This window comes from Larus michahellis, chromosome Z, assembly GCF_964199755.1.
Source record: "Larus michahellis chromosome Z, bLarMic1.1, whole genome shotgun sequence".
In the NCBI taxonomy this organism is placed as follows: Eukaryota; Metazoa; Chordata; class Aves; order Charadriiformes; family Laridae; genus Larus; species Larus michahellis.
In genome coordinates, this window is record NC_133930.1 from 36,735,296 (window position 1) to 36,750,441 (window position 15,146).

A 15,146-nucleotide genomic window follows, 5' to 3' on the forward strand; every position below is an offset into this window, starting at 1 on the left:
TTGAGATTAAATGTTCCATTTTGACTCATACTTACTTTTATAAGTATGAGCTGTATGTTTGGTATCAGAAATCTGCAGTAAGAATATTAATGCGCACACACTTTTGATACCGTAGTCATCTTGGCATAAATATATGTTGTCTTTTTCTGAACATTTGACTGAATGTAGTCTTTCAAATAGCAAAGAATCTTAAAAAAATATATGCTCTTCATAACAGCATGCATCTTTTTATTTATCTGTATAAAATAATGTATGGTAATCATTGTAAACTAATCTTAATACATTTTTTAATAGCCACATGGGGACCTAAACAGTGGGATAATCCTATTTGAAATGCTTATTAAAAAATATTTTATGATTTTTAAAAAACCCTTTTTGGATATAGAATCACTAAATACTTATTAATCACTAGAAATAAGAATGCTATCTGGACTAACCTAAAAGTCTTATTTTGTTTAAAGGTCTACTTTCCATTTGAAATACTGAGTTCACACAAAATGGCATAAGGTCAGCATAGATTATCTTTCATTTATGAAAATGAGAAGTTTATAACCTGATGACTGTAATATATTATGAGCCAATCCTGCAGTACTAATTTGGGGGAGATCAACAGGAGATATGACTCAACAAGGCTGTGTAAAGGCTGTAGGATTTTGCCCCATGTTAAGCTCATACTCATAACATTTGTACTTCACTCTGCTGCTTGTGAATTAAGTTCTCAGTTCCTGATTCATGAAAATAAATAGTGCATTCTGCTGCCAACTATTATGCATTATATTCCATACTATACTAGTTTGTATTTGCATGACTTACCCTGCCTCAAGAGATTTCGCCCCCACCTCCCACCAAATCTCTTTGTGCCTTAAGAATAGTGATGTGGAGCAAGCTTAACTTTCTTTTTTGAATCAGGCCATTCTTTTGCTCCTTCCATACTCAGGAAAATCTCTCACTTGCTTCCAGCAGGAGATTAGGTAAACATGCAAGAATTTAACTTACAGCTTGGAGAGAGATAGAGATAAGTTGCAGGATACCTTGGTATACATGTTACTACTACAGTTTATTGCAGCATGAGTTCACACAGGGCATGGTAGAAAGCTCATGGATGTTTTCGAGAAAAAAAAAGAAGCATCAGATCAGACCTGGCTACTAGCCTCACAGGTTTTAGCCTTTAGTCAAGTAGGTGGAATGAATGTGAAAACTATGACAATCAGAATTTGGATTTATGTGCTTCAACTTGTACCTCTCCAAACCCCCTGCCTTGGCCACACTGAGCAGCATGAGCAGCCTCGAGGCATGTAGCACTCTAGTAACATCAGCGGAAGTCCACAGTTGTAATCACTAAGGCTAGGTAACAAATGCTTACAAATGCTTACTCTTACAATAATTTATCACACGTTCCTGTATTTTCGGTAAGACACTGCAGAGCAAAGCAGCACCTTAAGCCTTAGTTTGGCATCCTTGCCTTAGCAGGGAAGTTGCACAGCCCAGACACTTGCGTGATGCTAAGGGGATGGACAAGCCCACAGGCAGTAGCAGCCATAAACTTTTCAGTTCCCCTTGTTAGGCAGCAGATATAGTCTACTTCAGGGCAGACTGCCTGGAGAGGTGTAGTAGTGAGTGTAGCTCACTACTCCATTGGGGTTCTTAACCTTCTTCATAAGAAATTATATTGATTTTCAGTTGAGTGGTGCTCAACCCCCACTGAGATCTGTGGGGATCACTAGTTTATTTGTTAACTGCCCTAGAACTTGCTTCATACTCAGACATCCAGTTTCCCTGGCATAAATGGGAATTAGGTACTTTCATAGATACTTTTGAGAATCTGAGCCATAACACTAGACTCCTGTCTTGAAAAAGTAATGTCAGAATGAAAGTAACTTGAAAAGATAGTTCCTCTCTTTCCAGACTAAGACCAGGTATTTGGAGAATTTTGCTCATTGCTCTGTGAACTTCTGCACGCTAAGGAAATGCTAACACACTGCTTTTAAATGGAACAAAAGAAAGCAGGCATTCTGTTCTGAAGATTTCCCTTCCTATCGATTTAAAAATAAAAGCCTAACACAAGCAAATCACAGTTGTCTAACTCAAAGGAAATGTGGCCAAAACCATAACCCGCCATGTATTCATCCAAAGTTGAAGTCAAATCACTTCATGTCAGAAGGGCATTTAATTACATTTGCATTTGTTGTTTGCATCTTTTCAGCAGCTTTTTTTAGCTCTCTTTGTTGCTGTTGTGATACTTACAGAAATAACACTAGGAACTGTAATAAACTACATGTGTTTTTCTGCAGGATTTCTTTTTTTTGCTGTGCTAATTTGTACGTGGAAAATAGTCAAATACAATAGTCCATTCCTTCCAGGCTCTTTGGCATTACATTCCCCCGGTATCTAACTGGATCTGTCTTGGATGACCACAAGCACAATTAGCCAGTGGAATGAATATAATGTTTCTTGTTTACATCTGAATGTACAAATATTGACATTTTTTCCTTTCATGTGTAGATAGGTCTACTTATTGTTGTATGTCTACTCTTCTGTTTCTACAATTGTAGCTGTATAGAGAGGGATTTTTGCAGTCCACAGTACACACATTTATTTTCATGCGTAGTAATGTATATGTACGGACTGGTATTTGATCACATCAGTTGGGCAAGGATGTGCCGAAATACATAGTTCAGCTACACAAAGATAAGATTTATTCATGTGAAGGAGCGCAAAATTTCTCATGATTGTGGTTTGTGCCAGTGCTGCTGTACTCAGAAGGTCTTAAGTCTATAAAACAAAACAATTTGTTGTATGAAGGTCTAGATGCTACTAAGTATGTATACTCATCACTTTCTTCCTACATAACTCTAGAATTTTGTGTTTGGACTTACTTTATTGACCTCTTCCTTCAGATTTTTTTTTAAGTATATCATTTGTTTACTCTTTTTCTGCCAAGTGCAAAGGCTTGCATGAGCTGAACTAAGGTTGTGTTATGGAAGTTTCTTCTTTTGGACTTTAGGGAAGTGAAGTCAGTACTTATTGCAGGCTGTTGAGCTATTGGTCTGCTTCACCAATGTCAGTAAGGTTAAATATGTTTTGTTTTAATGACTTTTGCTATATTCATAGGTCTGGCAAAAAATAATTAAAGAAACTATGAAATTGAACACTGTGGAAAGTCTGAAGATTGGAATATGGTCACCTGTAGTCATGGGTTTGTCAGCTGGACAAACTCATATGCTCAGAAGTTTAATGAGTTGAATGTAAAGCCTAAGTAGTCTACACACCCAGGCAAATAATTCTTTAGGAGAGGGCTATCAATCTCTGCCCGACTTAATTTTCACTGAAGCAAACAAAAACTGAATTCCTTATAACTGTGTTGTTAGCCATCCAAATACAATTAACCTCATGGTTTCTGTTACAGTGTTGTATCAGTGTTGTCTTGTCAAATCTGCAGACAGCACTGTTGTTTCTATTGCTTTTCGTAGCTATTTTCTTAAGCTTGCAAGAAAAGTCAGAGCTCTATGGGCAACAATTACATGGAAAAAATAGGAAATTACAGTCTGTTGCTGCAGAGGCATGTGTTCTCCTGTATAAGGAAGGAAAACAGAATAGTAAGATCATCCTTATAGAAACAGTCAGAAAGCTGAAGGTAGTGGAAAAGCAGTGAAAACACATCAACCACCAGATGGTATGGTGTAAGGATGGGGAGCAGGAAAAGGAGAAAGAAATTACTTGTTCCATCTCAAGCCAAGGACCGTTACGAAAGAAGTCTTCTCGTGAGGTGGACAGCAACTAACAAAAGCTGGCAGGAAATGTTGAATTCCATCAGAATGTCATACTCTGGTATGGACAACTTTTTCCTAACCGATGTATAGGAGTCGTTAACTTTTGATTTTGGCGTCTCCATCTTTTCATATCAGCCGACAGACAGTAGGCTTGTCTTAAGAGATGGCTGACCAGCTTTGGATATTCAAAATCCTATAACATCCCCTAGCCCTTAAATGTATGTGCAGGCAAAATGAGGGAAGTAAGCAAGAGATACACGTTTCACGGAGTGATGGAAAATCTTCATTGACCAATAATAGTCAATGAAGTGCAATCCAATCATTTAGATGTCCTTCTATTTCAGAGAATGTAAAACATTTAATCACAGGTCTGAGATTTGCTGTCATGCACACTAAGACTCACTGTACATCGTCAGACCTATTTTTTTAATCAGCCAAAATTTTTCCTTCTGGAAAAGGAACAAAGAGAGAGGGTTGTCTATTGGGGGTTGTCTAGATACTAGAAAGATATAAAGGTTGGTATCCTGCTTTTAAAGATGCCATCCTCAAATGTTTCATTTGTCTTTCAAGATAATTGTATGCAGTATCTTATCTGTCTCTGTTAAAGGCTCTCCCACAATTGGGCAGGGTCATCAGCCTTTAAAGTTTTTGCCCTTCTTTTAGGAAGTGTCAAATACCATTCTCAGAATACTAACTCTTAATACAGATATAATGGTTCATACGGGTAGTATTAGCTGAGATTTGAGAGCAAGATTCTCATCTATATAAATTCATTTTCTTCTGGTAGCTGCAATAGAGCTATATTGAATTCCATCTGCTTAGACTTTGTACTAAAGTCTTTTCATTTAATAACTGTTTTATTTTGAGCTTTTACATGTGGTATTTAGATGTCATGCACAGGAGCAATTAAAATACCTCCAAAAAGCGCTGGTCATGAATATCTTGTTGTGAAACCTCTGAGTGGCCAATTTATCTTATTTTCAACAGTTGGTGGGTGTGTATCCACATACATACAACAGCTGGGTGTTGTGGGTTTGTTATGGCCTGAATTTGAGTGTGCACATTGAAGACTGCTGTAGGCCAAGGCTTTCTCTCTGCTTCACTGGCAGTGAGATGTTACCATATCAGAGATTACTACCTCCAGGTGCATTTTTTTTTTTCTTTTTTTCTCCCGTTAGGTACCCTGATTAGAATTTCATTTGCCATATGACCATTTTTTTAAATTTTGCTGCCAGAATCCGACTTTTCCAAATTTCTTATAAAAGTAGCTAAAGCTGTGGTGAAATTGGAAGACAATGTAGACAGGTGACTGGGGTAGGGAAAGCAGTGTGTGTACTTGTGAGATTTAATCTGCTTCCAAGGCAAGCGTATGTAGAAATCTTAATAGTTTTGCCACCTGTGAATTACACACTGCTTATAGGAGCAGTCCTTCTTCTAGTTGTGTAGAGAAATAAGTGGTATGTTCACTGATTCTACAGTACATTAATTTTCACATTGTTTCCATTTTTGTCTCCACTGCCTGCCTTTAAAGAATTTCTTCCAAAGCTTCAACGCTTTAGAGGTTGCCCTGGGATTTCTGCCTTTCAGGGACTTCTTGTAGAGCAGATTCAGCAGAGAGGGTGTCAGGGCGGAGGGAAGGGGGTGTGTGATAACGTAAGACATCCTGAAATAAATTCCAAGAGTGCTCAAGAAATGAGACAGGAAATTATATGCAACTTATAATAAATTCAAACTGTCCCATAAAATAAATATAACTCATTTTGTTTCCATATGAATGCACTGTAGGGGTGTCGAATTTCCCCTTCTAGCTTTGTTGGATATAATCTCAGTCTCTGTTTGAAGTTTGCTAGTGTATTGTTCAGATCCTGTGCTATATCAACAGACCCAGAAATGAAAGGGAATAAAGGAAGCAATAAGGTCTCCTACCGTTCTGGTGCTGGCATCAGATTGGTGGATTATTTATTTATTTACTTACTTACTGGCTTATTTAAATCCCTGTATTTCTTTTTGCCTGGACTGTTAAAAGCATCTGTTATTGAGAGCAAATATAACTGCCATTAACAAGCCCAGGGCTGTCTTTTCTTTTTTCATTTTGGTATGTGGATGGATTATGATTGTAAATGTGTTTTGGATATGACATTTTCATAGTTCCTGTAACTTTTAAAAAAGAGAGTGGGGGATTTTCAAGTTACTGTGGTATTGCCAGTGTGTTCCTTAAAGGTCTAGCCAGGGCCATGTTTTAAAGATGAAAGATCTGAACTAGCTGAAGGGAGAGGTAAGTAATTCAACAGAAATCTCTGAAACTAAAATTTGAGCTGCCACATCTTGAGTTGTAAGACTCTGCTTTGCTAATCTAAACTGTAGGAGTCTCGTCATTCTCTGATGGGCTCAGCCACCCATCAGTGCTGGTGAGCACCAGGGCAAGTGGGAGTGCATTACAACATCTTACCGGAGCTGAAGACTAGCATAGAGAGGAATGCATACCCTTTCTGTTCAGCGTACTGGCTCCAAAGTGTGGATGTGCCTTGTCTTTTATTCGGTGAGAGCAATGGAAACATAAATGTTTTCATCACGTGTGATATTAGAGGGCAGCATGAGAGTAGCAGCAGTTTATATCTGCAGTGTTTAGGTGCTTCCATCTTTGTAATTCAATGTGAAACCACGAAAACAAAAATCAGGTACTCCTAGCATACTCTCAACAATTGAGTGTATTTTCCTTTAAAGAAACATATTTATTAATTTGAGATCAATTACTTGGTGATTAAGGGGAAAATAAATATGTTAGATAAACTCTGAGGTTTGTTGGTAATTCCTAAGGGTCCCATGAACATCTTTTTCCCTATCTTCGCTTTATTTTTTGTTATAACATGGGATCTGGAGCTTGCTTTCTTTACTTCTCACTCTTCCCATCGTCCCCCTTCCTTCCTTCCTTCCTTCCTTCCTTCCTTGCTTCCTCCCTCCCTCCCTCCCTTCCTCTCTTCCTCTCTTCCTCTCTCTTTCCCCCCTGTTTTTTACATAAATATTTCCCTACCAGTTTTTCCTCCTCCACAGAGGCTTAATGTTTCAACCCTTTATATGGCCCCTTGTTGTTAAAATAAACACATACACAGCCCCATGAGGTAACTGAGGGATAGGGCAGACCATCAGAAAAATAGGAGGCTTCATTTATTTTGAATACACCTCATAATTGAGGATGTTTATCTGAAATTACACAAATCTTTGGAGAGCTCTCCTCCCTTCTCTGAAATGTCTTATGACCAGAGAGTGCCATCTTCCTGTTGGAACCTGGTCTTTATGCTCCGATCTGCTCCAGAGGAGGCTGAGCCATCCTAGGGTTTGCAAGCCCATTAAAATCTATGCTGATGTGACAAGGTCTTCTAGCTCAGACTCTCAGAACCAGAGTTTCTAAATCCAGTCCATATGGGGTTTGGTGCACGTAAAAGGGCTCACTGTTGGACGTTGTGACTTGTATGGAGACTTCGGCAGAGTGAATATATGAAGCTTAAGGTCAATTTACTAAAGCAAGGGGAAATGGCTAATATACACTTCTCCAGTGTATTACCCTGTCTCTTTGGGGGAGACAGTGGTTCACCTGTGGAGCCAGGAGTGTCAGCCGTTTGTTGGCCATTTTTTCTTTAAGCTGACAAACACGGCCCAGTCAGCACGCAGCTTTCACACCTTGCCACTTAAAGAGCACTTGGCCTAAAGTAGGCCTTGTCACAGCTAACAATTCTGCTTTTCTCTCTTTTCCTTTCCGTGCGCCTCTGTGGGCTCTTTCCCCACCTGCAGCTCTTGCTACGTGGAAGGCAAACCCAAAGTCCTGAGTGCAAGATGCACTTTTGAACCCATGCTGTTGGGTGGGTTCCGAATTCTGGAAAGTGATTTCACCCATCCTGCATCTGAACCGGTCCTCGCCTCGAAAACCCTTCTGAGTCAATTAGGCGACAAGTCTGAGACTGAGCCAGCTTGGACCTGCTCTGTATTGGATCACCCATGCCTGGTGTTTACACCAGCACAGCAGGATTTAAATACAACAGGGTGTCGTAACTTGGGTCTGTGAGAGCAAGAAAGAAAGCTCTTGTATTCACATTGCTCTCCTGGTGTATATTTTCATATGGGTAAGTGGAGTGAGAGATAGGACTGATCTGAGTTTTATAAGGCACTGTTGTAAAATGTTATAGGGAGCGCAGCGTGCAGCATGTTGAAGTGATATAGTGTCAGCTTCGTCCTCTGCCAGTAACCTCCCCCCCCTCCAGCTGGCTGCTGCCCTTTTAGAGGAGAAGAAATGAGCTCACGTTTGGCACATTTCTCCTGGGATACAACTTCCAGTCCAGGTTTGGGAATGGCTGTTAAGCTCCTAAAGTCCTGAGATGGCTGTTTATTGTTTCTTCCCTGTTTGTTGCAGACTAGAAGCTGGGTGCTCCTTATTGTAAGTTTTAAGAGACTGCATGTATACTTGCTTCATGGCAGGAAGAATCCCATGGGACTATGGGGAAAGCACTGGCAATGTTCTCATCCTTCAGATGCATGGAGCTAATGACTGTCAGAGGGTGCAAATGTGTACAACGCTGAGACTAGAGACATTCTGTCAAGACAACAGAGTTCAGTATCGCTCTTTGTCCTTATTACTTGTGCAATAACCATATCAGGTCATATATGGCTAGGAAGGGAGGAGGGATTATTTTCCCCGTGATGAACCCTTGCTTTCCTGTGCAAGAGGAAAAGATGCCATAATTTCCCTTTTTCGGTTCCCTTAGTAATGACCCTGCCTTGCATGACTGTGCTGTTAAGAGTAAAAGACGACAAAAATGAATGCAGCACTGTAAAGGACTAGCACAATAAACTTTTACTTATGTCCCTGGGAACTGAGCTACCTGTACGTGCATCAGGTGTCTTCCTTCAGGGTAAAGAAAAATTGTCCACCTATTGATCTTTCCCTTGTCTGTGTTCACAGGAGCAGAATAGGCATTGAAAAACTGCCAGAGGATCTCAGTGAGATTTCCTCTTCTCTCCTTCTCATCAAGGTGTCTTCCCCTGTTTCATCTAAGTGATGGATGATTTTGATCCTGAAGAAAGAGTAAATTAAAAACTACCCAGAAGGAGATTTGGACTCCTTTCTTTGTTCCTTTTCAAGAGGCTGAAATGAAAAAATAAATCCCAGCCCGTTTATCTGCACTAGCAAAGTCTCAGCATAAAGTAATTACCCAAAGTACAGTATATATCCTCACACGTGTGTGCTCCTGTGCCAGTGCCTTCCTTGGGGCATTGAGTCACTCAGATCAAGGGTTCCCTGTGCCAGGGGTTTTCCATAGGAAATACTCTCATGATCCCCTCGCAGGCCTTTTGCCTGGTCTTGCAAGTGCAAAGGAGGCAAAAATTCCTCAGTTAATTTCCAAGACTGTGGAAGCCTGGGGCAAGTGGGCTGGTAGTGTTCAGCTCACAGCCCCACACCCAGTAGGAGGGAGCTGCTGCCCTCCAGGGGGAAAGGGAGCCAGCATACAAGGTATAGCCACTTCTACCTCAAGACCTCTGAGGCTCATTGAAGCTACTTTTTTTTTCCAGTTTGTTTGCCAGAGAAAGCAGTGTTTTAGCAGTAGTTTGAAAAGTTCTGTAGGCATCCTTTTCATTTGGCCATATGGAACAGCATGCCATTAATCATGGGAGCAGTTGCAGCTGTGGTCACTCATCATCTCAGGTGCAGTACACAGCTCTGCCAGCTTGGGCACAAGCTCTTCGTCCTCTTGGGGCATTTTCTCTCTTCATCTTCTTTTAAGTTCTGTGAGAGCAGAATTCCCATTACTTTGGTAAGAATCTCAGGTAGGCAGGATTTTCTGGCTTGTGTGGTCCTTCTGGAGGGTGGCTGGGTGACAGATCTTGTGGCTGAAGTCCTCTCTTTGTCCGTACATGGGATACAGTTAGGATAATTGGAAGACCAAGCTACCTACCACACCAGCTAAAGTGTGTTAATCCATCCTGACCCTGAAGCAGACCACTTGGGAAAAAAAAAACAGGTTGGTGTTCATTCTCATTAAGTCCTTGGGTATATTGCTAAGGCTGGCTTGGGGAACCCTGCTTTCATGAGGTGTGTGAAAGGAGCAGATACCTGCTTGGAACTGGGGGACAACTATTGTCATGGGGAATCCTAGTGCTTCTAGGGAATTATGCCCCTCACAAGGATAAGGCTTACTTTAATAAGCCCTTTCTTCAGTATGGTACAGTTATTCTGGAAGAGTGGTTGTGCTTCGGTCATACAGTACTGTTTAAAATGATGTGCAATTCTTTGCCTGGATACATTAAACATGTTTTTTGTGCATTACAAAGTGGACATGTCAGAATATTTTACTTATAATGTTTTCAAGATAATCACTTTGAAAAGTTTCAGCAGCTAGTCAGGAATGTCTTGCATGCTAACATTTTGTTTGACAGTAATTACCAATATTAATTCAACTGGCTGTGATTTTGTTCTGCCTTGCCTTCCTTCAAAAGCCAGAGATTTCCAAGCAGTTTCCCATCTGAGCTGTAATCCAGCTGTTACCTTGGACGGAATGCAACAAAGATACACAACCTTGTGCAAATGAAATCTTATAAACCATATATTTACATTGGTCGAAGTTTTGAAATATATCTGTTTCTTAAAAAGAGGTGAGGTCACTGGCCTTGTCTCCTGCTGTTAAACACCTAGATAAGTGTTGAGAGCAGTTTCTTCCTGGTTCACTACAGACAGCATTTCAGTACTGTGTGAAGTATATACGTGACCTCAGTGACAAACTGACATCAAAGGATGATCAAGGATTACTCAGAGACAGAGAATGTATCACTTGGCAAGAATTCGTACAGGGATGCGCTTGGACATAGCTGAAAAGGGAGGGCAGAAAGACCATATAATAGGGAAAAATCCTGGTTTTGTGTCCCTAATATCATTTTCACAGTAGCAAAACGCAAGTTTAGGCAATGGCCTCAGAGGAGCCTTGCATATTGTCACTGACAGTTCATCATACCCCTAAACAGTGGGGATATGATAAGAACCAGATGATTTACATTTCTTAACTAAACCCAGTGGTGCATATCATCTGGGAAATAACTGTGGTTTAAAGTCTGTATCAGTGCCTTAGTCCAACAAGAGGTTAACTGCATTTTTCACTATCTATATTGCTGTTTAGTCTAGGGAACACACTGGGTGCTTGAAAAATATGACTTCAGCAGTGTTTTACTGAATGAGGAAAAAGACTGGAGCCCTCAGAAACTGAGGAGCAATTAGACAACATGATCTGCATTTATATGCACTTTTTTTCTGTGTGACATTGACAAATAGTTGGATTCTGTGGGGACAGCTCAGTTCCAAACAAAATTATAAATACAGTTCCAGTATGCAACTAAGATTTGTTTTCTTAAGGCTGAACTTCTCTTACAGGTCTCAGGGTATGAACAGAGGTCTTGCTACTTTTCATGTGTCTCCCTCTGTGCACCCACACACGTGTACACACGTGCTCTTAGAAGAAACATGGGTCTCTCATCAGGGGTGCAGCTCCTGGATGGCCAGGCAGCTGTTGTGATTTAAGGATGTATGACATTTGCTGTGTTTTTTACATACTATTCCGGATAGTTTAAATGATTTCTGTGTACTGAGTGTTGAGGGAGAGAGTAGGAAGAACATGTTATTCATCTTATAGTCTGAATATAACATGAATGCCTGACAACTCTTTAATATTAAACAGTGAAGCTGGACTCTTTTTTTTAATAATAAAACTGGATGCCTAGCTCTAGTCTTACTTGATTATGTCAGATTATCTTTGTTTAAATTATAAGAAGCCCTTTGTTCAGCTCATACCTTAAAGCTTTTTATTTTTCTTTTGTAAGCATCTTCACCTGAGCACTAACAGTGATTTCACTTTGTACATGTGATCCTTGCTTTCTCATCCAAAAGCACAAGGCCCTCCTTCTCTTTCTCATTAGAGAACTCTTTGGGATCCTCATGCCCTTTTCCTCTGGAGCTGCTGTGTCGGTGGTAGCTGCAGGATCACCCCCAGGTTAAGTGTGTATTAGGTTAATGAGGGAAAACTAGCGAGCCCATTTCGACTCGTGAGGGCAGATCTATTTGTTTTATATGGGTCATTGATAAGCAAATTGCTTGCAGGTGATATTTCTGCCATTGATGCTGTAGATGTCAGGACATCATGAGTTTTGTGTGGGCAAAGGCAGTGTGTGTTTCCTGGAAAGCTCAGATTGAGATCCACCTAGAACAGACAAAAGGAGGAAGGAAGCTCTTCCGATACCAGCAGCAGGGCATAACGAGCCTTGATGACTGTTCACTTTTTTGGCATACACTGGTATTTCAAGAAGTAGCAACCTGGGGTACTTCTGGAAGAGATAAAAGACTTTTTCTAAGTGGGAAGGAAGCTTTAAGTGGTGGCAGCTTTAAAGGCACGTACACCCCCTCTGTTTTTTTTTTTTTCTGTTTACACTTTATGGCAGGAACTTTAAGGCCTTTATAGGAGTACTGTAGGAGTTCTTGTACTGCAGAACGCTGCAATGTTCTTGACTGTTATCAGGAGTATTTTAATGCAGGTTCTTCAGTTCACTTTGTTGAAAGTGAATAGAAATTAGTAGTATAAGCTACTTCTGAAAAATCTGTGCTAAACAGTGAATTCGTAGCTAGTAAGAGTATATATCCTTTGAAGCTGCAATTGACCTGCAACAAACAATCTTCTTCAGATTTAAAATGGCTCTTCAGGCATTGCTAGTATTTCAAGATCAATCTTAACTGTGTAGTTCACAGGAGGAAAAACCACTCTACTTTCTTTAACATGAATCATGGATGGAGTGGAAATGAATTATGTTTATTCCACTTGTTAAAAGAAAACTTGGAGCCTGTTCCAGCTTGAGATCACATGCTTTCTGGGAATATATAGGTCTTATAACAAATCTTGGAATGCAAATAACAGGCACATGGCTCTCCTCTGGGTGGGAGTACAATTTATTTCAGAAAAATTTGGACCCTCAGAATGTCTAGCTGTGCTGATGCTTATAAGTTGTGATGAGGTAGGAGTACTTGGTTCACATGACTTTACCTTGCAACCTTTTTTAATTATGTCTTTGGGCTTTCAACCAGTGCTGAATGATCAGGACAAGTACCAGTTTGAAGTCTGAAGATATTTGTTTCCTGGTAAACTAAAAGCACAGACACACATTTTCTTTTCAGCAGGCTAAAAATGCAAACATGCATTTTCATTTTATAAAAAAATACCCTTCAGAAAGCAGTCAGATAAAATAACCTCAGTAAATTGGCATGTCACTCCTCTTATCTCATGTTTAAATGTTAATAAGATTGTATCTAGAGGATGGATCACATCTGGTCATAGTCAGAATTTGATCACTTATGTTACTTTAATTTTTACATTTACCCTTGCAATTATTGTGTTGAAATTAAATCCTTTTTCATTTTAATAAAGGTAAGGTGAACTGAGAGTCTCAAATAATTGTTATACACTCATTAGGGAAATCCAGTATCATCTGTCACAGATTAAATTAACTTACCCCTTTTTCCCCATCAGTAGATCCAAAACAAAATTTCATTATACTAAATGTTACAGCAACAAAAAACTGATTCAATTACTCATCTAAACTATCTTCCAAAAACTGTTCTGCAGAAGGAAGTGCTACACGTGTTTAAAATGCCACTACAAACAGTGCACCATGAAGCAAATTGAAAATGGAGGTTGGAATAATCACTTCATTTGGCATAGCTGTCAACCCCCACTTGGCAGAAGTGCTAAGACAGGGCAGCAGGATGGGAGAGAAGGTGCTTCAGTACAGCTGTTTGAAGAAAGCTCGCCTTCTGCCTGCTTGGTTTAGCTTCCTTCTCATTCATGAGATTTCTTTGATTAATTAAAAAAAAAATCTTTATAACTGTGTTGGGTCCCCTTTCTAGCCTATCTTTTAATGTTCTGCTCCTAAATCCCTTTAATTTGGTGTAGTTTTCCTTTGACCTCAGCATGCTTTGGACTAGATCCTAAAGGTCTTTCAAAAGGGTTGGCCTTCTTTGTGTCAGAAGGCCAAATAGACTCAACTCTATTTAAGTGGGATTTGTGCATTTTCCTTTGAAATTACTCTTGTTTAAAAAAAGGAGGACTCATGCCCTTGAAGGGTGTGTGAGCAGCAGCATGAGTAATGCAGCAGGCAACCATTGGGAAATGCCGGGGAGCCACGGCTGGGTGGACAGTCTGGTGTGCTGCTGTGCACCTGACCCTTGCCACTTGCTGAGCTCTTCCTTTCAAAAGAAATAACCATATTTGGTGTGTTTGCAGAGAGGGAGATCCTTTCTTTTTAACCCATTCTCACCAAACAGACTGACTCATTCCTCAAGATCACGTTTGGACCGTACGTTGATAAAAGCAATAATGGGAAGAGGGAAAGAAGAGAAAAAGACTGGACCGGTGTCCTGCAAATCTTAATTTTTTTTTTCCTTTAAACAATATCTCCATAGAAATTTGCAAATTTGACATGCAGTCTGACCTCACATAAACAGGTTTAACACGATCAACTTTCATTTAGTTACCACTAATTTATTATGCCAGTGTATCTCAGAGTAGTATCAGGCTTTTGGAAGGAATATAACAATACAATTACTCCGTCAACATGAGTAAGCTAAGAACTGATCCGTGAGCTAGTGACTCACTGCAGGGCAGGAAGACTCCTGTGGGGCCATCAGAACAGCACTGGCAATGTTTTCATCCTCCAGATGCATGGAGCTCATGACTGTCAGAGGGTTCAAATGCGTACAGCACTGAGATTACGGGCTTTCTGATCTCAAGGGAACAGAGTTCAGTGAGACTTAGGCCTTATCACTAAGCTGAGTATAGAGACAGCTAATGAAAGACATGGGCTTTCACTTCAGCTAATCTTATGCCTGGCTGTTTACTCGGTGTCATAGACAACACTAGTGGGTGAACTGTAATGCCCTTGCAGGATTTTATAGGACTGAATGGTTTCCATAGTGGAAAATTCTCTCATTATTACTGGTTAGCATTATAATGCTATAATTCCGATACTTCCCAACTCCTTAAATTATACTGAATACTTAACCTCATACCTTGATAAATCTCAATTAACACACATTTCATATCCTAATGTGCCAGACTTAATCCTTTGCTCTACAGACACAGACCGTTCAGTTTAGGGTCTCAGTTATGTGTGACCAATTCAGTATCTCCTTAAACAGGTGTATATTGAAACTGTTCACAGCCCTAAACCATGGCAAACATTTTCTTCTTTGCCTGTGAATAACAATATTCAAGACCAGTGTATTTCACCAGGTTTCAGATTTCCTGACAAAACTTTTACACAGCTTCACTGAAGATAAAATGATTTCAGTGTTGA

The 15,146-nt window shown here is 40.0% G+C and overlaps 1 protein-coding gene across 2 annotated transcripts in view; it reads left to right on the top strand.

The window, feature by feature from the left end:
• Nucleotides 1–15,146, top strand: part of ADAMTSL1 (ADAMTS like 1) — a 470,647-nt gene that overhangs the window by 272,810 nt on the left and 182,691 nt on the right. The gene's annotated exons all lie outside the window — the stretch shown is intronic.